The sequence below is a fragment of the Meriones unguiculatus genome, chromosome 14, assembly GCF_030254825.1.
Source record: "Meriones unguiculatus strain TT.TT164.6M chromosome 14, Bangor_MerUng_6.1, whole genome shotgun sequence".
Taxonomy (NCBI): domain Eukaryota; kingdom Metazoa; phylum Chordata; class Mammalia; order Rodentia; family Muridae; genus Meriones; species Meriones unguiculatus.
The window spans coordinates 13,460,738-13,481,118 of record NC_083361.1 but is presented as its reverse complement, the minus strand read 5'-3'; positions in this window follow the sequence as shown (position 1 = coordinate 13,481,118).

Below are 20,381 nucleotides of genomic sequence, written 5' to 3'. Positions count from 1 at the left end.
AATGAGGACAATACTGGCCATGTCCTGATAGAGGATTCCCCAGCTCCCTCCTCGGGAGCTCTGATGCTTCTGGATGGGTGATTGGTTAATGATGGGTGTTGATGAGTTTTTCAAACAGTTAGATTCAAACAATGCAGAAAGACAATGACCTATCCCAAGGGGTAGCCCCTATCAGTTATTTGGTGTGTTTTCTCTTTGTGTTTAACTGCATATATTATTAGAGAAGATCCATAATTTTTATAGATATTTTGGGATTTTTTTTCCCCCAAAACAAAATTGTCACTAGGAAACCCATGAACACAAACTACAGAGGAAAGTACCTCTTAATCCCAACTCAGATAATCACTATATAAAGCAGGTGGCGCATGCCTGTAGTCCCAGTACTTAGGGAGGCAGAGGCAAGAGGATCTCTGAGTTCAAGGTCACCCTGATCTACAAAGCAAGTCCAGGACAGCCAAGGCTACACAGAGAAACCCTGTCTCGAACAAACAAAAAAAGCCAGTTGTATAGCTGGACATGGCGATGCACAGCTTTAATCCCAGCATTCAGGGTTAGGCAGGGGCAGGTGGATCTCTTGAGTCCAGCCTGTTTCCCAAGTGAATTCCAGGGCAGCCAGGGCTACAATGTAAGACCCTATCTGGAGGGTGGGGGAGGGACCTAGCCATGTGGGACTTAAGAGATGGTTTAGTCAAGAGTGCTTTGCTGCAGGACAAGGCATGTTTTTCTAAGACTTAGGCAAAATGTAGTAAAAATTCGGGCTGAAGAGAGTTGGCTCAGTAATGTAGGGCACTTGTAGGCATGCAGGGGACATGCATTTCATTTCCATCTACACGGGGGCTCATGGCCATCTGTAACTTCGGTTGCAGAGGATCCATTGCCCTCCTCTGCTATCTTCAAGCACCAGGCATAATACACATCAATCCTTGAACACAACTACACACACACACATACGCGTTTTTTTTAATGGATGTAAAATTAAAGTAGGGGCTTTTCTATATCAGCACTCAATTAATGACATAGAGACCTGCTGTACTAATCGTAAGCTTTAAGCACTTAGCTGGGCAGATAGCCCTCTGTTCTAACCTGACGGTGCTGGCCTGCTCCACTTCCCAGCCACATGTCCCATTACCTGCTATCTTAAACTCACCCTGGCTACTCCCTCACGGTGACCTCTCTACTGGGATCACAAGTCCCGCCTTAACTGTCATGCCCCTATAGGCAGTTCTTTAGTAACCAGTCAGAGGTGATGGATAACAATTTTTATACAACATTGAGACAGATGTTTCAGCAGTAATGACAATGCCCATCTCCGGACTGCAACCAGATATTTGGGTGCAGAAATCAGCATTTGAATACACAGTGCACAAAATCATCCCCTCCACTAAAGGTCCTCTAACAATAATAAACTATTCACAGTAGCGACAGTTAGGAAAACCATCAGGTATGAACGTTGGAGGAATTCTGCTATCTAACCTATCTTGGTAAGTTCAGAGTTTTGTACTTAAATCATTTTCTATAAATTGTACTTATCAACCTAAAAGTATCTTAGACCTTAAAACAATAAGTCCTAAACAACTAAAGCTTAATTGTGAGACTATAACTATCTAGTCTTCAACCCCCTCAGAGACTTGAGAAGGATAAACATTACCTGAGTTAAGCCAGGAAGTTCAAAGCAAGCAGCTTCCAAAAACTATACAAATAGACAGCTGGCTGCCTGGACAGTCACCCAAGATTCCAATGAAATGTTGGGTCATTTTCCACCTTCTGGCTCAGTATGTGATAGACTTTTCTGTGAAGCAGGAAATTATAAAGGACTGCCTACCTTATCCTTGCAAAGTTCAGCAGCAGATTTCTTCTGTGTTGTGCTTATCCACAGCTTGGCCAGCATGCAATTGAGGCAAGTGTATTTTCTTGCCCAGTGGCTAGCTTGCCATGTTGAAACAAACTCTATATGGAGGTTCTTTGATGCCCATCATCTTCTTTGAAATAGAATAGAGGTCCTTTCCAGAGCTGACATGTCTCACTGGTTAAAAAAAAAAAAAAAAAAAAAAAAGCCTTATTAATAAAAACACCTTTGGGGGCTGGAGAGATGGCTCAGAGGTTAATAGCACTGGCTGCTCTTCCAAAGATTGTGAGTTCAATTCCCAACAACCACGTTGTGGCTCCCAACCATCCATAATGAGATCTGGTGCCCTCTTCTGGTGTGCAGGCACACAAGCCAACAGAACATTATCTATAATAAAATGAGTTTAAAAACACCTTTAAGTGCCATATTCTTTAGGTCTCGGTTTTTGAAGAGCATCTATTGTAGTGTAGCTGAATAGCCAAATGTTGCGTGTTTCTAGCTATTTCCTATCAGACTTTGAAAACATCCACAGGAGGCTAAATAAAGCTCATCTCTGTGACCAACCCAAGTACCTAACGTGACCATACCATTTTATCCTATTCCAAATTTCCCCTTAACACTGGATAGGAGAAAAGAATCAGGGAAAGACAAAGAGTAAGAAACCCCTCATCTAGCCACCTTTACTTTGTTTTCTCCCTGACCCCAAACCACCAACAGCTTGCAACCAAACCCCTTTAAAAGAGAAATATCCACCGCCCACCAGATGACCAAAAACCATTCACCCCACTTGTTTGTGAATGGGGCATTCTCTTAAAGTTGCTTCCTGCCGTCTAGGGACAACAGCATCTTTGGGGTCCCTAAGAAAATTGGAATAATGGCCAACTCCTGAGAGTGCCAGCTATATTATTTGTACATTCCCTTGTGTGAAGTACTGGCTGGTGTGGTGCTGGATGATTTAGCTGTATGAAAGTTTTGGAGGGTGGGTTTTTTTTTAATTTTTTATTTAACTTTTATTAATTACACTTTATTCATTTTGTATCCCCCCATAAGCCCCTCCCTTCTCCCCTCCCAGTCCCACCCTCCCCCCGGGGTGGGTGTTTTTGAGGAAACAGCCAGGCATGGTGGCACGTGCCTTTGATCCCAGCACTTGGGAGGCAGAGGTAGGTGGATCTCTGAGTTTGAGGCCAGCCTAGTCTATAGAGTGAGTTCTATGACAGCGCTGCACAGAGAAACTTGTCTCAAAAAGCCAAAAATAAGTAAAACTTTTAAAGCTGGAAGTGGAGGCACATGCTTTTAATCCCCAGTGCTTGGGAAGCAGAGGGAGGGGTCCTCTTGTGTTCAGTGAGACCTTGACTCAAAAAAACTTTTTAAGTCTAGGCATGGTGATAATGCCTATGATTCCTAACACTTAATGAGGCAAAAGCATGAAGTATTGGTTCATGGCCACCATGGCTACACCGTTACATACCAAGGCCCTGTTTCAAGGGAAACTGATCAGGTGGGGATATAGCTCACTGGTAGTGTGTTTGGCCAGCAGGTTCAAATCCTTGGATTGAAAGGAGCCTGAGTGCCTGTGAAACAAGTTAGGGAAGGTAAACTGCAAAGGTAAAGAAAATTAGAAATCTAAAGGCAAGTGGTAAGAGAGGAAAAAAAAAAAAAAACTACACTGACTCCGAAAACCACTTTTCTCAGGCCTTTATTTCCCCATTTTTTTTTCTGACTTCTTCAAATATTTTGAAAAACGGGACTGACCATGTGAGCCAGTTTTGAACCTTCATTTTATACTTGGCTTGTTTTTTCGTGTTTCAAGCATGGCCTCACTAAGTGTGTGCCACCACTGCCTAGCTCATCTCTGTGTTGTTAAAAGAAACCAAAGTTGCAGACTCTCCTTTGCCGTCCTGCGTTGACCTTCCATACTTGGTTTAGTAAGATACCTGCCAGGTATATCCAACCTTTCCCGGGTGTCTTCCTAAATATACTTCTGATATTTATGTAGCAGGGCTTTGCTACTTTGTGGCTTCTTATTTTTCCCACAATTATCCCCCCTCCCCATTTCACTCCGTCACTAGATAGAACAGAGGGATAGAGAGGAGAGAAAGAGCTCTGAGTCTAATTTGTTTCTTGATTCTTCTTTGAACAACAATCCTTCTGAATGACCAGCAACCACCCACCTGTCTCTTGGAGCCATAGCATTTATATGCCCTCTGAAAAGATGCCGGAATTCCAAACCTCACACACTCACAGAAACTGTCTGCGGCTGGCAAACCACACCTCTGCTAGAGCACGAGGCAAACCACAGTCGGATGCTGCAAAGCAGCCCCATACCCCACACCTGAGATTAAAACGAAACTATATATTCGTGTGTGTGTGTGTGTGTTGCTTTGTTTTGTTGGTTTTTCAAGACAGGGTTTCTCTGTATAGCCCTGGCTGTCCTGGAACTCAGTCTGTAGACCAGGCTGGCCTCAAACTCAAAAAGATCCTCCTGTCTCTGCCTCCTGAGTGCTGAGATTAAAGGTGTGTGTCACCAATGTCCGGCTCATTTCTATGTTTTTAAAAGAAAACAAAGTTCCAGAAGTCTCACTACATATCCCAAATGTGGTCCTCTCCCATGTCTGGTGTCCACCTCTCACCAGCACCCAACTCAGAAACCTCTCTTTGCCCCTCACTTGATTTGGAAAACAGGCTGTCTTTCCCCCACCCTTACACCACCATTGACTTCATCCACTGTGTCAGGCCCTACACTGGTAGCAACAGACATAGGTAAGCAAATGCCAGCATATCTGGCATTTGGCATTCCATTAATAAGAGCAACAAACATACTCTGTGAAGAAAATTAAAGCACTCTGTGTGCCTAGTGCTCCAGGAGGCCACAAGAGGATGTTGGAGTCTCTGAAATTGGAGTTAGGATGACTGTGAGTTGCCATGTGGGTACTGAGAATGCAAAGAATTCTATCCTTTTAGCCACCAGCCCCATTGATTTCTCTTTGCAAGCTTTGATCCATGCTCAGGGCAATTCCAGAAAGAACTGCCAGCATTTAAGTAAAAGTAGGCCAAAATTAGTTCCCATAGAGAGGCTGATGTCGGGAAATGGACTTCGCTAGACCAAGCCCAGCACAATAACTATTAAGAATACTAAGAATGCAAGCTGGAGAGATGGCTCAGTGGTTAGGATCCTCTGCTCTTCCGGAGGACCTGAGTTCAGTTTCCATGCTCACAACCATCTGTAATGGGACCTGATGCCCTTTACTAACTTTCAGGTGTATATGCAGACAGAGAATTCACATAAGTAAATTTAAAAATATATTAAGATTAATCATCAAACTCATACTCCTCCTGCCTCAGGCTTCCAAGTACCACCATGTCCAGCCAATAGCTATATAACCCTCAGTCTTTGGGGAAGTGGGTTATTTTTTTAAGATTTTATTTTTTAAAGATTTTAAGATTTAATGAGTAGTCTATTGGCATGTGTGCCTGCATGACAGAAGATGGCGTCAGACCCTGTTATAGATGGTTGTGGGTGCTGGGAATTGAACTAAGGACCTACCTCTGGAAGAACAGCTAGTGCTGCTAACTGCTGAGCCATCTCTCTAGCCCTGGGGTGGTGGTTTCTGTTTTTGTTTTTCTTTTATTTTTTATAAAGCATTCTACCTGCATGTGTGCTTGCAAAGCAGAATTGGGCACCAGGTCTCATTGCAGATGGTTGTGAGCCACCATGTGCTTGCTGGGAATTGAACTCGGGACCTTTGGAAGAACAGCCAGTGTTCTTAACCTCTGAGCCATCTCTCCAGCCCCAGGGGTGGTGTTTTTAAAGCAGGGTCTCACTATACAACCTTAGCGGATGTGGCGTACACTATATATACTGTATAGTATACTATATACTATAGCATGTGACATACAGGAGATAGACCACAGTATCCTCAATTTCAGAGATTCCCTGTCTCTGCCTTCCCAGTGCTGGGTTTCAAGGCACGCACTGCCATGCCTCTCAAGTGATCTTGAATGCTGAGTAATGTAATACTTTTTAATATTTTTATTTTGTGTGTATATAGATGTTTTTTTTTCTTCCTGCATGTATATTTGTGCACCACATGCATGCAGTGCTCCTGGAGACCAGAAGAGGGCATCAGAGCCCCTGAGACTGGAATCACAGATGTATGTGAGCTGCCGTGTGGGTATTGCGAACCTGGGTCCTCTGGAAGGGATCAACCAGTGCTCTTAGCTTCTGAGCCATTTCTCTAGCCCTTGAGCATTGGTACTGTATCTGTGCTATGTTATTCTATTTGTAAAATACAAAGTTTTGTTTTTAAGGCAGAGTAATGTATAGCCCTGGCTGGCCTTGAATTCAATATATAACCAAGGATGACCTTGAATAACTTTTTTCTGTGTGACAAGGTCTCTCACTTTAAGTAGCCAGCTCTCGAAGGCAGGCCTGGAACTCTTCATGTATAGCCGCTAGCCTTGAACTGTAGTACCGCTATGCCTAAATTTATAGGGCTATGGGCTAATACTCAGGGATTTGTGCTCTATAGACAGCTACTCTGCCAACTGAGCTACATGCATTCATTACTTGTTTGCTTTTAGAGGCTTGTATAGCCCATATTGATGCTAAACTCCAAATCCTCCTGTCTCGATCTTCAAGTGCTAGGATTATAGACAAGTGCCACTGTATTTAGTTCAAGTATGTTTTGAAAATATGTATTTATTTCTATTATTTATACAGTACTCTGCCTACGTGTGCCTACACACAAGGAGAGGGCAGCAGATATCATTAGAGATGGTTGTGAATCATATACTGGGAATTGAACTCAGGACCTTTGGCAGAACAGCCAGTGCTCTTAACTACTCTGAGCCATCTCTCTAGCCCTCAAGTTTTTTGTCTGTTTGTTTTGTTTTTTAACAATTTGAAGGAGCTGAGGAGATAGCTCAGGACAGTGTTTACCATGAAAGCGTGAGGACATGAGTTCCATTTCAGCCAGTGGTGGTGGCAGTGCACGCCTTTCATACCAACACTCAGGAGGCAAGGGCAGGCAGATCTCTGAGTTTGAACCCATCCTGGTCTACAGAGTGAGTTCCAGGACAGCCAGAGTTACACAGAGGAAGCCTGTCTTGCAAAAAGGATTAAGGTTACTTCAGAGCTAGACATAAAACTGGATGGGAGGGATCTAAGTCAGTGACCTGAGGCTCAACACAAACACAGATTGTTTTGACCCTTGCTTGTAACTAAAAATGCAACTATGTACCCCACACCCCGGTGTTTTGGCACAGTTCTGGTACCGCTGTTAGAATGATGGACTATAAGAGCAAGCTGAAGGAGGAGTCAGGGTTCTGGAGTGTAGTCAGTAGAGTGTTTGAGTTCCACCCCCAGATCACATAAAAGTAGACATGAGGGTGGAGAGCTAGCTCAGCAGTCAAGGGGACATTCTCCTCTTCCAGAAAGTCTGTGTGGTTTGGCTCCTCGTGCCCATGTCAGACAGCTCACAACCACCTGTGTCTCCAGCTCCCGGAGAGATGATGCCTTTAGTCTCTGTAGGTATCTGAACTTACGCGCACACACAACATTTTTAATGGCTAGAAGCATATCTTAGTGGTTAAGAGTACTTGCTACGTACTTGCTGCTCTTAAAGAGGACCCTATTTGGGACTGGAAAGATGGCTCAGTGGTTAGAAGCACTGCCTGCTCTTTGAAAGGACCTGGGTTCAATTCCCAGCACCCACATGGCAGTTCACAACTGTATGTAAAGCCAATTCCAGGGGATCTGACACCTTCACACTAATGCATATAAAATTAAAAAAAATTAAATAAAGTTATTTTTAAAATATGTGTAACAGTGAATGCGTCTAATGCCAGCACTCAGGGGTATCAGGAGTTCAAGGTCATCCTCAGCTACAAAGTGAGTTCCAGGCCAGCAAAAAAATATTAGACCATGTGGGGGAGGGACATTTTAAGGGCTGGAGAGATTGTTCAGCAGTTAAGAACATTTGTTGCTCTTGGAAAGGATCCAGGTTCAGCTCCCAGCACTCACATACACCATGGCTTATAACCATCTGTAACTCCATTCCAGAGGCTCCAGAACCTCTTTCCAACCTCTGCAGGCTCATACATGAATGTGGTGCACATGGATACAGTCAAGGACACACAGATGTAAGATATACTTTCAGCCAAGTGTGGTGGTACATGTCTTTAATCCCAATACTGGAAAGGCAGGTGAGTTTAAGGCCAGCCTGGTCAACAGAGCAAGTTGCAGGTCAGCGGAGAATACATAGTGAAACCCAGTCTCCAAAAACCTTTTCTTAGTTTAAAAATCAAATGACAACTGGAGATATAATTCTTACGTAGTCCACCTGGTCTTGTAACTGGCTTCATGCACTTGGCATTATGGTGTCAAGACTCCATTGTACTTTTTTTTTTTTTTTTATTACCAAATAGCATTCCATTGTAGTATGTCTATCACATTTGTTTTCTGTTCAGGATGGACATTTGGACATTGACATTGTCTCTGCCCTTTGACTTGGAAGTAACCAGTTCTACTTCATATGTAATCTTTGTGCAAAAGAATTTTTAATATTCCCAGGTAACCAGTGCTACTTCATATGTAATTTTTGTGCAAAAGAAACGTAACTGTGATACAGACTGTAGGAGTTGCTCGCCTCCAATGCAGCCACCACCATTTCCCTTCCATCAGTAAGGTATGAAGGTTTTGACATGTAATCTTTTCATTTGGGTTTTTAATTTTGGTTAGGTTTTGTGGCGCTAGGGATCATGCACATGGTCCTAGGCATATTAAGCAAACGATGTAGAGGTTTTTTTGGTTTTTGTTTTGAGTTGTTTGGTTGGGTTGTATGTATGCATGTGTCTGTTTGCTCACACACGTGCATGAAAGGATGAGCTTACCTGTTTCAGCACCTTGGAGGCCAGATGGTAGATACCCCCCACAATTGCTTTTCTACTCTTTTTTTAAGGTCAGTTACTTATTTTATGTGTGAGTGCTTTGCTGCATGTACTGCTGTGCACCAGAAGAGGGCATCAGATCCCTTTACAGATGGTCATGAGCCACCATGTGGTTGTTGGGAATTGAACTCAGGACCTCTGGAACAGCAGCCAGTGTTCTTAACCTCTGAGCCATTTCTCCAGTCCCAGATTATTATTATTATTATCATTATTATCTTAGAAAAACAAGGTTTCACAGTGTAGCCTTGTCTGTTCTGGAACTAGCTCTGTAGACCAAACTGGCCTTGAACTCATAGAGATCCAACTACCTCTGTCTCCTGAGTGCTGGTGCTGGGATTAAAGGCGTGAGCGCCACCACCTCCCTCTTCTACTTTGTTTTTTAAAGATTTATGTATTATACAGTGTTCTGCCTGCATGTAGAAGAGGGCTCTTAGCCTCTGAGCCATCTCTCTAGCCCTTCTACCTTAGTTTTATGAGAGGGAATTTGTATTCCAGCTAGACTGGCTGGCCAGCACAGCCCTGGGATGTGGCTATGAGTGCTAGAAATCCAAATTCAAGTCCTCATGTTTGCGCATCAAGTACTCTGTGCTCACTGACACATCTCCCCAGTGTACCTTCCCCCATTGGGGGGGGTATTTTGTTTGTGAGACAAGGTCTCATGTAGTCCAAACTCGCCTTGAACTTGATGTGTAGTCGTGTGATCCTGAACTCCTGGTTCTCCAGCCTTTACCTCTGAAGCTGTAGGATAGCCACCACACGCACCTGGTAATTGTTTTCAAAGCAGGAGAGCTCAAGAGCTGTGTTTGGCTTTGAACTCATCATGTTATCTGCTTTCCATGTGCTGGAATTATGGACATGAACTTTTTTTTTTTTTAAAGACATGAACTTTTTTGAGACAGGTTCTCTGTGTAGCCCTGGCTGTCCGGGACTCAATTTGTAGACCAGGCTGCCCTCAAACTCACAGAGATTTGCCTGCCTCTGCCTCCCAGAGTGCTGGGATCACAGGGGTATGCCACTGCACCCAGCTTTGTTGTTGTTGTTAAGATGACATTTCATTTTTTTCATTTACTTATTTTATGTGATTGGGTGTTTCATATCCTGTGGTATGCATCCCTACACACACACAAACAAATAAACAAGATGTAGCGTTTTTAATGATTGCTATCTTTCCTGGCGATGCCTTTCTGACTTGAAACTCAAGAAGCAAATCTTGAGAGCTGATGAAAGAGAATGCTGACCTACATGCAGTTTGTGTGGGAAGCACAGCTTTCAAAATTGGCTTTGAGGTGGGCAGACTATCTCAGGGTGCAGAAGAAAGGGGAGTCTGAGTCGATGAAAACAGGGGCTGAAAAGCTTTGACTCCAGGGTCATCCACTATTTGTCAGTCTGTTTCTGGTGGGGAAACAAGGGAAATGAGGACCCTAGACACAGGTGCCTGGGGTGCACGGGCTAGCGCATGTAAATAAAGCTTGCTTAGAGCAGAACTTAGGACACAGCAAAGTTAAACTGGCTGCGGTTTAACAGACGAGAAATGAGGCAGTGCTGGGGACGTAATTAAGTCGGCAGAATCCTTGTGTGGCACGCGGGAAACTCCGAGTTGAATACCCAGCACCACAGGAAACTAGGCATGGTTACACCCTTGTAATTCCAGCACAGGGCAGTGGCGGTAAGAGAATAAAGAGATTTAAGGGCAAGCTGGGCATGGTGGTGAAGCATTTATTTAATCCTAGTACTTGGGAGGCAGATATGAGTAGATCTCTGTGAGTTTGAAACCAGCCTGAACTACACAGCAGGCTAATGGGCCAGCCAGGCCTAAATAATGAGGCTCTGACTCAAAGTTCAAGTCAGCTTGGCGAGATAGAGGAGCTGAAGGCCAACCTGGGCTATTTGTGATTCTGTCTCAAAACAACAACAGAAATAGAGTAATGATGTAGCTCATTAGTAGACCACTTACCTATTATGGCCCCCCTGTACATGACCAAATGTTTTTCAGTATTTCCTTTGTTAACTTTATTCGCTTTTATTGTTTTCTGTGTATGAGTGTTTTTGTCTGCACCTGTGTCTACTCGTCTAAGGAAGTGAGCCTCCATGTGGGCACCGGAAATTGAACTGGGGTCATTTGCAAGAACAAGTCTTTTAAGCACTGAGCCAACTCTGCAGCTGCAATTTCACTGTTCCAGAATGGGTAAATTGCAGATGTAGCTCAGTGGTAGAGTGTTTGCCCAGCATTCATGAGGTTCTGAGTTCAAGCCCCAGTACTGCAAAAATAAAAGATAGCCAAGTTGAAGTTCAGAGACAGTACATGGTTTACAGAAACCAAGGAAAAATGCTCCCTTTGGGAAGGGGATGGAAACTAAGTTCTCTACGCTGAGAGTACAGGCGGTGCTAGAGTGCTGGTGTAGCACTTGTAAATCCCTCATTCAGTTCCATCTTACACGACAGACACAAAGGAAAAAAGCCAGGCGCTTAGCAGCTTAGCCCTTTATAGCAAGGTTTGATCTCCAGCGACTCTATCAAAAGAAAACAGACAGGGTTGGTGGGATAGCTCGGTGAGTAAAGGGGCTTGCCGCTAAACCTTTGATTCCCCAGAACCCACATAGTAGAAGCATACAACCAGTTCTGACAGTGTTTTCTGACATCTGAACAGACACCACGGAACCCATGCACACACAATAAAAAGTAAACAAATGTTATAAACTTCCTTTATATTATTTTTTGTTTTGTTTGGAGACAAGGTTTCTCAGTTTAACCTCAGCTGTCCTGGAACTCACTCTGTAGACCAGGCTGGCCTCAAAGTCAGAGATCACCTGCCTCTGCCTCCCGAAAGTTAAAATTAAAGGCCTGCACTACTACCACCCAGCCATGTTTTGGTTTTTTGAGACAGGGTTATTCTGTGTAGCCCCAGCTGTGCTGGAACTTGCTCTGTAGACCAGGCTGGCCTCAAACTCACAGAGACCCATCTGCTTCTGCCTCTGCCTCTGCCTCTGCCTCCCTGAGTGCTGGGATTAAAGGCATGTGTCACTACAGCCAGTTCCTTCCTTCCCTCCCTCCCTCCCTCCCTCCCTCCCTCCCTCCCTCCCTCCCTCCCTTCTTTCTTTCTTTCTTTCTTTCTTTCTTTCTCTTTCTTTCGTTCCTTCTCTTCCTTTCTTTTCTTTTTTTTTTTTTAAGGCAGTGTTTAACTGTGTAACTCTGGCTAGCCTAGAACTCACTCATACACACAGAGATCCACCTGCCTCTGCCTTCCAAGTGCTGGGATTAAAGCACCACACCCACTTTTTTTTTTTTTATCTTTTTAAAAGAGGGTTACAGATTCCATGGAACTGGGTTACAGATAGTTGTGAGCTGTCATATTAGTGCTGGGAAATGAAGCTGGGTCCTCTGGAAGAGTAGCTAGTGCTCTTAACCACTGAGCCATCTCTCCAGCTCCCAACTCCTCGTTTTACAACACTTTTAGGTTTACAGAACAATTGCAAAGAAAATGTGGAAAGTTCTCAAACTAAGCACACTTATTCTTATCAACATGAACATCTCATGTTGGCATAATAGAACTGGCCAATAAAAACAGTGTTATTCTTGGGAGTCAGAGGCAGGCAGATCTCGGTGAGTTCAAGACCAGACTGGTCTACAAAGTGATTCCAGGACAGCCAAGGCTACACAAAAGGAAAAACTGTGTCTCAAAAAACAAAACAATAACAATGAATTATGAACTAAAGTTTATATTTTCAGACTCGTAGAGGAATTGTAATTCAAGATACCACTGTTCTGGCAAGATATCACATCCAAAGTCTGTGTGTACTGGCTGGAATACAAACAGGTGACGGAGGCAAGCAGATCTGAGTTCAAGGCCTGCCTGATATAGAGCAAGTTTCCGGTAAGGAAAAGCTAAGGTCCAGGTGTAGTGGTACATGCCTTTAATCCCAAACAAAGAAGGGAAAGTTAGTTTATAGAAGAAAGCACCCATGTTTGAAAGTGATGTTTAATTGAGTGGCAGAAAAGGTGACAAATCAGAGGAAGATTTGACAGAATAGGATACACCTAACTCACACAAGAAGAGAAATGAAAGGGAAGCTACTAAATGGGCAATGCAGGGAGAGAGGAAGCAGTTTTATGGGAGAGTTTTCTAGAGAGAGGATAAATGAGAGAACAATCTAGACATAGGTGAAGACAGAGCCAGACAATGAGAAGGAGCCAGAAGATTGGAGCAGATTGCAGGAGTTAATTTCAGGCTAAGAAGAGTGATTCAGGGACAGAGAGAAAAGCTAGAGTGTGTAAGTCAGCTAGGAGAGGAGTTTGAGCCAGAACATCTGAATTAAACCAGCCAGCTTTGAGCTCAGAGAGAACAAGAAACGGTGAGCTTATTAAGCAGCAAGTCTCAGAGGCTGCAAACATTCTGGGCTGTGGTTAGATTGTACGGAGGCTGGAAACTTCCAGGACTAGGCTTAGGTGAGCAGAAGGAGGCAGTAAGCCTCCGAGACAGCAATGGAAACAGTGTAGCCCAGGCTGGCCTGGAACTCAAAAAGAACCAACTGACTGCTTTTCTCATGTGCCAGGATTAAAGGCATACACCAGGACACCTGGCCCTAGCTAATTTTTTTAATCACATTTCTTTATTTTATTTTTTAGAGCCCAAACTGTGCCACAGTGCCCAAGTGGAGGCGAGAGGAGGATTTATCCAGTCTCTGAATCAGCGGGAATAAGCTCAGGTTGTCAGGTTAGGTGGCAAACACCTTTTACCCGCCGAGCCGCCTTGCTGGCCCGCTATTTTGTGTGGGGTTGAATCCAGGTCCTGTGTTTCAAGGAAAGCATTTTACCAATGGAGCTTTCCAGTCCCAATCTACTTAATTTTTTTTCTACATTTTTGGGGGGACATGAGAGGACAACTTGCAGGAGGAATCTGTTCTCTTCTTCCTCTTCCACCATATAAACCCAGAGATCAAGCTTATTAGGTATTAGGCTTGGGGGCAGGTGCCTTTACTCGCTGAGCCATCTCACCGGCCCCCAGTCTACTTCTAGACAGAAAGTAGAGGGAGGGCTGGAAGTTCAGCACACCGGCTGCTCTTCCAGAGGACCAGGGTTCAATTCCCAGTACTCACGTGACAGCTCACAATCTTCTATAACTCCAGTTCCAGGGGATCTGACAGCCTCACACCAATGCTCATAAAATTAAATAAGTTATTAACAAATAAGTGTGTAATACCATGCCTGGCATAATGTCTTATTTTTGAGACAGGGTTTCATGTATTATAGGCTAGCATCATTCCCACTATGTAACTGAGGACTGCAGGTATTTGTACAACACCCAGTTTATGCACTGTTGAGGAGCAGACTTCTGGCTTTGTGTATGCTAGACAAGTTTTTACCTCCTCCAGAATACTCAGAAATAAGAATTGGGGGGACAGAGCTGAGAGTGGTGACACACATCTTAATCCTAGCACTCAGGGAGGCAGAGGCAGATGGATTGCTGTAAGTCCAAAGCCAGCCAGGTCTACAAAGCAAGTCCAGGACAGCCAAGGCTACCTGTCTCAAAAAAGAATTGGGGGTACAAAATGGATACTTCACAAAGGGTTCTATGCTAACAGTGAGTTGGCTGAGCTTGATGACTCCTCAGGAGGCTGTCTTGTCTGATTCTGGTAATGAGTCATCACTGGCCATGAAGACCAATCTGCTGACCATTTTCTGTAGCTCTAGTAGTCATTAATCCCAGTACAGTGGACAATGTGGAATAGAATTCACAAATACCTTCATCAAGCCTCCCACTGCTGCCAGAGTCAGCAGAAGCTCTAGCCTGGGTCTTAAGGGGAATCTTCATGCCTTTGCCCATTCACTTTCTTTAGGATCCTTGAAGTTAATGGAAGTTGCTGAACTCTGGGCTGCCTGGCTGAAAAAGTGACTTCACATCTCTGGAAAAAAAAATCTGTTCCCTCTGCAAAATGGGAACCCTAACAAAACCTACCTCAATGGAGTTAGGAGAATTATTGATGTTCCATAAAGGGAAAAAATCTTAATACTCTTAGTCTGTCTCTAGTACTGATTTTTTACATCATTAAAAAAATACAGAGGGGCTGCCTGGTGGAGATGGTGTGTCCCTTTAATACCAGCACCTTTAATACTTGGAAAGCAGAGGTGGGCCTCTGCATTTGAGGCCAGCCTGGTCTACAGAGTAACTTCCAGGACAGAGAAAAACCCTGTCTTAAAACTCCCTTTCCCAGGGCTGGAGAGATGGCTCAATGGTTAAGAGCACTGTCTGCTCTTCCAGAGGTCCTGAGTTCAATTCCCAGCAACCACATGGTGGCTTACAACCATCTATACCCTTAACTGCTCTCTTCTAGCATGCAGGTGCACATGCAGATAGAGCACTAATGTAAATGCATTAAATAAATAAATAAATAAAATCTTTAAAAACTCCCTTTCCCCCAAAAACCGGAATACTTGCTCATGCAGAGGACCAGAATTCAGTTCCAATCACCCACATCTGATGTCTCACAACCTCCTGTAACTCTATTCATCGCCAAAGGATCTGACACCCTCTCTGACAACCACAGGCAGGTATGCATACAAACATGAACACACACTCAAAAACAAATCTTGGGGGGGAAGTATATATGTCTATACGTGAATATTCATGTATAAATACATATGTCTATGTATGTATTATTGAGTTGAGACGCTGCTGCATGGCTGTAATCTCAACGTTTACTGTTACTGCAATAAAAAGTAGCAGGAGGATTGCTCAAGTTTGAGGGAAATTCTGTCTACCCTAAGAAACCCTGCCTCAAGACTGGGATTGGGGAAAGGATAGACAGCTAGGTATGGTGATATATACCTACCTGAGTACGCAGAAAATGGAAAATGGTGAACTCACACCAGCCTAGTCTACAGAACAATACCCAGTCTCAAAAAGAAACTTACACAGAGTATGATGCTTAATTTTGGGTATAGCTTAAAGGTACGGTAAACCCTTTGGCTTATTCCATAGTACCTGAATGTGTGTATGTGTGTGTGTGTGCCTGCGTGTGCACTCCCATACAATGTTTATGTTAAAAAAAAAAAACTGCTACAAACCAGATAGTGGTGGCAGAAGTCTTTAATCCCAGCACTTGGGAAGCAGACACAGGTAGATCTACGAGTTCAAGGCCAGCCTATGTAGATCTATAAGTTCAAGGTATATGGACTGAGTTCTAGGACAGACAAGCCCTGTCTCAAAAAACTAAGCAAGCAAAAAACCTGCTACAGAGTGCAGAGGCTGGGGGCGTAGCTCCATTGTAACACCATCACATAAAAACGGGCACGGCAGACATACTGACAATCCCTGCAACTTGAAGGTAGAGACAACTAGGATCAGAAGTTCCAGGTAATCTCCAACTACAAAGCAAGCAGGTTTGAAGCCAGCTATACATGAAGACAAGAAGAAACCGGCTGCAATGAGGTTGAAATGGAACAAGCAGCTTTTCACCACTTGGAGCATGGCTAGCAGTGTAGGAATCCAAGCTTACTCCGTAGGACTACAACTGCTTCCTTTTATGGAACTGGATATGACAATTTTATTAGATGGTTAGGTGCCCAGATCTGATCCATCTTCTTGTCTCTCTTCTTTTTTGAGTCTTAATGTCACTCCCCACCTTTTCCTGGTATTTGCATGAGCGTGCTCGCATAGATGCGTGAGCAACTAGAGGCCAGAGGTTACACTGGATGTCTTCCTCCGTTGTTGTCCACCATATTTTTTAAAAGTTTATTTATTTTCATGAGTATTTGCCTGCATATATGTCCACCAAGACAAAGTTTCTTTGTGTAGCCCTGGCTGTCCTGGAACCTGCTCTGTAGAACAGGCTGGCCTCTTCCTCCCAAGTGCTGGGATTAAAAGTGTGCACTGCCACCATCTGGCATCTCTTTGTGCAAGTTTTTTTGAGACAGAGTTTTGATATATGGTCCTAGCTAGGCTTGTGCAGTGATTTTTCAGCTCCCACTAACCCAGTGTTGCAGGATTATAGGTGTGTACGAACACTCGCCCCCACACCCCACTTTTCTTTTTTCTACTGACTTCAAAATTTTCATCCTCCTTTAGTTTCTAGAGCACTGGGATTACACTTGCCATCACACCAAGCTTCTCTTTTATCTACTTTAGAGCTAGGCTGTGAATGAGCAGGAGTGATTTTAGTGATGCAGGTGAGTGCAGATAACCTTAAGAAAAAAAAAATGGGGGGCTGGACAGATGGCTCAGTGGTTAAGAGCACTGTCTACTCTTCCAATGGACCCGGGTTCAATTCCCAGAACCCACATGACAGTCACAACCATCTGCAATGAGATCTGGTGCCCTCTTCTGTATGCAGGCAGAATACTATACATAATAAATAAATCTTTTAGAAAAGAAAAAAGAAAAAAATGGGTCTATTGCAATACCAAGGGTATGTTTAGAACCTTAAAAAGGAAGCTGGGCGTGGTAGTGCACACCTTTGATCCCAGCACTCAGGAAGGCAGAGGCAGGCAGATCACTGAGTTTGAGGCCAGCCTGGTCTATAGAGCAAGTTCCAGGATAGCCACGGCTACAAGGAGAAACCCTGTCTTGGAAAACAACAACAAACGTTAAAAGGAGAGAAACTGATTAGTCAGTGTTTACATATTCACGCCCACTTCCATGTGTGTATGACACGGTCCTGCTGTCCTCCACATGCATGTGTGTTGGGAGCTGCGGGTCTACCAGCTTGCTTTGATATTTAGATCTCTGCCGAAAGCCTGCTTTCACCGTGGCCTGCACTGGAGTCAGTGATAAATTTCCAAGTCTCTCTCCTTTTGTTTGAGACAGCAGGTGGGATATCTTGTCACAGTCACACCTTTTGCTTGACTTCTTGTGAATTTACTCATTGTGCTGAGGTGCTTTTGCTGTGGCTTAAAAGGAGTCTGGAATAAAGTAAGGCGTCTAGCTTCCACTAGAGCCTCTCTCAGAAAGGTCCCATGTGTTGTGCGTTGTTTTATTAATTTCAATACTCACTCCCGACTCAAGAACCATTCGACTCTGCCAGCGGGCTCTGGCACATGTGAACACACATGTAAGTGCATTCACACACTAAACACCCATTTATACAGGAACATGTACATACATACATACATATACAGAGAGAGAAAAAAGAGAGAGATGGGATGGAAAGATGGACACACACACACACAGAATTCATTTTAAAAGTAAGCCAACAGCAAATAAATATCTTTTTGACTTTGGAGTAATGAAGAATTTCACAATATGAATAGTTAGCTGTAAAACAAGGACGGAGCTAAGGACAGAACTCAAATAGAGCACTGGCCTAGCCTGGTATAGGCCCACGGTATAATCCAACACTGAAAAGAACCATAAGTATGAAGCTATATTAATAATATTGAATGTCACTGTAAGCATTACTTATATGAAGATGATACATTACAGATGTAACTAGACATTCAAGGATATATGCTCACTTTTTCAATTTTTTAAATTTTATATGTTTTACCTGTCTGTATGTTTGTGGACTGCATGTATGCCTTGTGCCCAAGGAGGCCATACGAGGCGGGCATCAGATCTCTTGACCCTGGAGCTACAGACACGTGGGTGAACTGGCATAAGGGTACTGGAAACTGAACCGGAGTCCTCTTGGAGGAACAGTGGGTTCCCTTAATCATTGAGTGCCTTCTTCTGCAGGCCCAAATATGCCAACATTGTACAGAACTATCCCCCAAGATAAACTGCCACCATCTTCATCAATTATCTGTGCTTGCAAAAGACCGTTACAGCTGGCTTGAGGACTACTGACATTTCTTGAACTTTCAGTTCTTTCCGGCCTTCAAAGTGTTGAAATCATAGGAGTGTGCCACCATTGCTGGCATCTTTTTGTTTTCTGAGAGCACGTTTCTCTGTGTAACAGCCCTGAGTGTCCCGGGACTGTATACCAGGATGGTCTCCAACACTGTGTAGCTCAGTATAACTTTTAACTCCTGATCCTCATACTTCTACTTTCCAATAGCTGGGATTACAGGTGTGTAATCTTAGTCTAGTCTGGCCTGAAGCTATGCACACAGACCAGGCTGGTCTTGGAATTGCTGCAATACTTGCCTCTGACTCCTGAGTACTAGTTCACAGACAGAGCATCCCATCTATTTGAGCAAGGGTTTCTTTTAGTTCAGGCTGTCCTCTGTAAGGGAAGTTTTGGTTTCCTTGTAAACTCAGTTATGTCATATAAACATGTTTTTTAGTTTGGGCTTCAGTTTGTCCACCTCTGATAACTGCCTCATACAACATGGAGAGGGATGTGGTCTAGGGCTCCGAGGATATAAATAGGAGAGCCCAGAAAGAGAAGATGTGGCATGAAAGGTGGCAGTTTGAAGAGACCAGGGATGCTTCATGGCACAGTGACATGGAGGAGACTGAGACTGCGTGCTGCTTTTGCTGTTGGAGAATTGGTACAGCCTCCAAAAGAACCTATTGACTCTAACAGCCAGAAGCAAAGGGGTCTGCACCCCTCTCCTCACTAACCTTCTCCTACCTAGGGTTGAGGAGTTGGAAAGGGGAGGCTTTAAGAAACCCCAGATAAATTAGAATTTAAAAGTGAACACTAGTCCTCAAACTTGTGATGCGGTTGAAAATAACCTTGAATTGCTGCTCCTCCTGTATCCACCTCCCTGGGGCTAGGATTCACATTTCTAGTTGAAGCAAGCCAACGCCAACTACCAACTACCAAGTTGAACCACACATAACTCCCCTTTTTTTTTTTTTTTTTTTTCTGAGACAGGGTCTCGCTGTGTATCTCTGACTGGCCTGGAATTCACTATGTAAAACAGGCTGGCCTTGAACTCACAGAGATCCTCTTACTTCAGTCTTCAAGTACTGGGATTATAGGCATGCACTTCGATAACAAGTTTTATGCAGCACTGGCAATCAACTCAGGGCTTTGTGCATGCAACACAAGAACTCTAGCAACTGGGCTAGTTATCATGTGGCCCAGACTGGTCTCAAGATTTGCTGGATAACCCTGAACTTCGAATCTTGCCACCTCCTCCTGTGCGATGGTATATGCCATATTATAGGTGCACACCAGCACATTTTTGAAAATTCACTAAGGAGTGAATCCAAGGCTTCATGCATGTTAGGCAAGCATTCTACCAACTGAAGTAGAGACCCTTATTCTCCTTCTATCTTGTGGGTTTCAGGCATCAAATTCAGCTTGTCAGGCTTGGTGGCAAATCTCCGTGCCCACTGAGCCGATAATAATGAAAATGTTTATTTTTATATGAATATTAATGTTTTGCCTGTAGGTATGTATGCCCTGTGCATACCTGGTGCCAGAGGAAGTCAGAAAAGGGTCTGGGATTCGTCAGAACTATAATTATGGAAGGTGTCAGTCATATGTGGGTGCTTGGAACCAAAGCCAGGTACTCTGCTACTGACGACTAAGCAATCTCGCTAGCCCCCTTCTGAAGTTACTGTGTTTGTGGGAAATGTGTGCATACCAAGGGCACACATGGCCTTTCGGGAGGTGGTTTCTCCTGCATTTTCATGGGTTCTGGGGGTTGACTCTGGTCAGGTTCACTCTGCACTGGCCCCTATTTTCCCCCTTCCCCTTAG